General features: G+C 32.6%; 1 long non-coding RNA gene across 1 annotated transcript; it reads right to left on the bottom strand.

Moving 5' to 3' along the window:
* Window positions 1-257: 257 nt before the first annotated feature.
* On the bottom strand, window positions 258-3945 carry LOC144551937 (uncharacterized). The gene is made up of 6 exons (XR_013510893.1): window positions 3455-3945; window positions 3253-3335; window positions 2693-2771; window positions 1973-2168; window positions 1369-1447; window positions 258-614 (listed from the first exon to the last, which is right to left on the bottom strand). It is a non-coding gene; the product is annotated as an uncharacterized LOC144551937 (long non-coding RNA).
* Between the last annotated feature and the right edge of the window lie 216 nt (window positions 3946-4161).

Here is a 4161-nt window from a genome sequence, read left to right as displayed (position 1 = left end):
CTCTGGAGATTTTAAGTTCTACTCAGGTTTTTTCCTTCTTGGAAGATCAAGATTGTTAAACTGATGACGACGCCTTCCGTTGATTTTAGGGGATGTTTAGCATCTGAATCTCAGACTGGAATAACGGAACAGCTGCTATTCCTATTCCTATTCCTATTCCTATTCCTATTTCACCTGAAATTTCGCGCCGGATACTAAATCGTAGCGACGATTAGACTCTGCTAGAGGTTAGCCTCGCGTTGCTTCACCAGTGGCAGTTAAGACGTGATTTTTTACATATCAAATTGAAGGAAGTGTCTTTAAACATTCTAAATATTGGACTATGACATTTTGTCCGTTTCACATTTATATTTGATTTGAGACAATATCCAGATGTAGTTCTTGCAATTTCTGAAGACTGAAAATTATCTAATCTACTTTTAATTCTTTTGGAGTGTCATACATATATAAATTGTGTATAAACCGGCTTCCATCCTTGGGGATTGATGTTGATGATAACCTAATGTGCTTCTCTATGACACAAATCTTTAACTCCAATCAATAATCTAGCAAAAAGAGAGTGATCGACTTCATCAAGTTCTCTTCTATATTTTAGAACCACTTCTAATGGCAACCTGCAAGTAAAGGCAGTTACTTTTTATTTGGCTTTTTGCTTATGGTACTGTGTCTATTTGAGAATTAATGGTTGAATTTCTGCTCTTAAAAAGACTATAATTAACTTGATTAACATACTTTACATGCGGATGTATGTAAATTTTAATAACATAAAATTAGCCCTTTTTGTTTTCTCTTCATGCACATTACCTCTAAATATAGTGCTTAATTGAATGAATGTTGGTACTGTTTAATGAGTAAAGCTAGCGTGTGACATGCTCACCAAGAAAGTTTGGTGAGCATAACTCCAAAAGTATATCGGATCGACGTCAAATGCCAAATCCAAACCGTTGAAATCCATGTACTTCACGAGTGATGCATATACATGCAAAATTTTGAAAGTTTCAAGTTTATTTGCTACACGGTCAAGTGGTCAAAGAAATAATAAAAATTGAATATATAAAATAACTTATAATAAAATGTTCATTTCGTTGACCACTTGACCGTGTAGCAAATAAACTTGAAACTTTCAAAATTTTGCATATATATGCATCACTCATGAAGTATATGGATTTCAACGGTTTGGATTTGGCATTTGACGTCGATCCGATATACTTTTGGAGTTATGCTCACCAAACTTTCTTGGTGAGCATGTCACACGCTAGCTTTACTCCTGTTTAATACTGGTCAAGTATGCAATGGCCAAGAACACATGCCTTGGATACAATAGAAAAAATACAATAATAAAAATATAATAAGGAAAAATCGACTAACCTTCTTCTATTGTGCTCCTCTATGGCAAAATGCTGCACGATGTTGAGTATGTTTCCACTCTCACAATCGCACCACCCACCTAGAAAGAAAGGCCATAATAATTAGTGATGGAAGTACATACTTTTTTAGTAGCAAAAGCAATACTCTAAAACGGTACATACTATAACATCCTTGTTGTATTACAGAAATAAAGTTATAAATTAGTGGTAAAGAACCAATTGCAAAAAATCATTGACGGTGTAAAAGTTCAAATTAAACAATTAAAACAATCTATCTTTAAAGAATTTGACTTGTTTTCCTGTATAAGATCCGATTAGTAAAATCAATTATAAAATTAGGTCAAATTTTTGGAAGACTTTTTATCCAGATTAAAAATTTAAGTAGGCATTTCTAATTTTAGTCATTTATTTTCAGCTGATGATGAATGGAATTGAGAACAACTATGCAACTATCTTTTATTAGGTCAAGTACGGTGCATTGATGTGTTTTTCTTGTACATTACATAATTCTAACAATTAGAGAAAAACAGGGAAAAAAATATCAAGGAATCAATAAGGCCAATTCAAAAACATCAAAAGAATTTCAGACAAAGATAAACACTAACCAAAGTCAACGCATACATTCAGAAATCTAAGCATCTAATTTTAGAAATCTCAGGATCCTTTGTAGATGTTTTGGCCCTCTCTCGCAGAAGAGGAGAAGACCAAAGTCGGTGCCTAAGTTGAGAAATTCCAGCATCCTTAACCTTGCTGTTGTCTATCAATTTGAGCAATCATTCTATCTTCTATGAAAAATTACCCCTGAAAATTCATAAATACAAAAGGACTCGTATCATCTTAAAGAAAAACCAAAAATTAAATATCAAAGATCGCAGAATAGTAAATATGCATTTAACTTAATATATTTTTTAAATGTGCAATCAAATCTAACATTTGTTGTACTGAGACATATATGAAAACTCCAGAAAGCCTTTAAAAACATTTGGGAATAACACATAAGCATTGCCTACCTTCCCTATGTACCAAGGACGGTGATTGTCGAACATGATGCAATAACTTAGGTGACAGTCAAGCTTTATTTCATGCAGTGTTAAATTAGTTGTAGATGTCAAAGTGATGTTACCAAAATGGCATCAAACAGGCTGCTTCATAGATATCAGTAACAATAGGACTTTTACAATGCACAATTGATGGCTACTTCACATATATCAAATTAGTTGTCAAGAACAAAGGCTGCAAGTAATACAACATAAGATACCTTCCAAGGCATAAAGGAGACATCCCAGATCAAGCATGAATCCATTTGATTAAAAAAGTGGTTTTACGAATAAGCCTTGGCATTTGGTTGCAATCTCTTGTATTGCTCCAACGTCATTCCCAGCAGTTTTAACTACATCTGTCACCCTATATATAAAATAAGAGTTACTTGATAAATTATTTAAAATAAATTTTGAAAGTTGGAGAAATTTAGAAAAATAATAATCTGGACATGGTTGCATGCCAAAGCACCAAAGGAGAAAAGCCCTCACAATGATGGAGAAAATAATTTTATGCTGCGATTGAGTTTCACAAAAACACCTAGAATGATGAAAACAATAAGCAAAGACCTGAACCTAGTCAGTCTTCAACATCTTTAGTATATACTATAGATAACTATGTGTTAATTGCAAATTATTTTTTCAGAACTAACTAAACTTGTACTTGAAGATGCATTTGATGCAATATTAAGGCAGGGCATACATTTTAATTCTCCAAGAAGGTGGTGTCCTCTTGGCAATTAAAAAAAGGTATGTATTATGTATTTTTTAGATAACACAGGAACTCATTTCTCTCAATTAAATACACGTAATTGCAATCCAAGAAAATTGATCGATTAGATACAAACCTGTCATCGGTCTCATATCTAGTATATGCTTGTATTACCCAATTATTGCTCTTTGTATCAGGTTTTATAGTCAGGTTACCATTCTACAAAGCATAACAACATAATACATTTGGTATAAGAACAAAGAAAGCTATTTTTCTGTAAAAATGCCATATAGACTAATTGAAAGAACACATATGCTCAAAACAAAATATGGCCATACCTTTAGCATAATATTCAAGATTTTCGATACATAGAGATGAGACTTCTCGCGTTCGATAAGTAGCCTGTATAAAATAACCAAATTATTAGACATTGGCCAAATCAGGAAATATTTAAGTTTATTTGACAACAATAACCCAGTGAAAGACGTCAGCAATGCAATGTAAAATCTGGATTTTAGTTATGCTAGAGAAGGTTGAGGATTTTTTGATATCTAATTGAAGAAATCAAGGTTGGAATCCCAAATAATAGAGGAGAGATTTAGAGAATAAATTATATTGTTGCTGCTGAAAACCACCACATTTCTGTTATTTGCAAAACTTCATGTACTTTGAAGCATATTGATAGTTATGCTCGAGAAAGTTGAGGATTTATTAATACCAGTTCCATAATCTATTCCTTCCCAATTTTCATAAAATGACAACAATCACTCTCCAATATTTACCATCAATCTAGGCTGATATGTTCAATAATTGTTCGATCTGCTTTCTCAATGTTCAATAATTGTTCAATCTGCTTTCTCAATGTTTCTCTTTTCGGTGTCTAAAACCCCTACTAAATCAATAATCTTCCTCAACATATTAATATAGAAGGCCAGAGAGGTGCTCCTTTAAAATTTGCATGTATAGCAGAATTCATAGATAAAAAAATACAAAACTTATTTTCTTTTTTAATACGTACTTGTTTTTTTCAAGCCCAAAACCTCTC

The sequence above is a fragment of the Carex rostrata genome, chromosome 3 (assembly GCF_964058835.1).
Source record: "Carex rostrata chromosome 3, lpCarRost1.2, whole genome shotgun sequence".
NCBI lineage: Eukaryota > Viridiplantae > Streptophyta > Magnoliopsida > Poales > Cyperaceae > Carex > Carex rostrata.
Note: the sequence above shows the minus strand (reverse complement) of the source record. Positions and strands in the feature narration are given on the sequence as shown.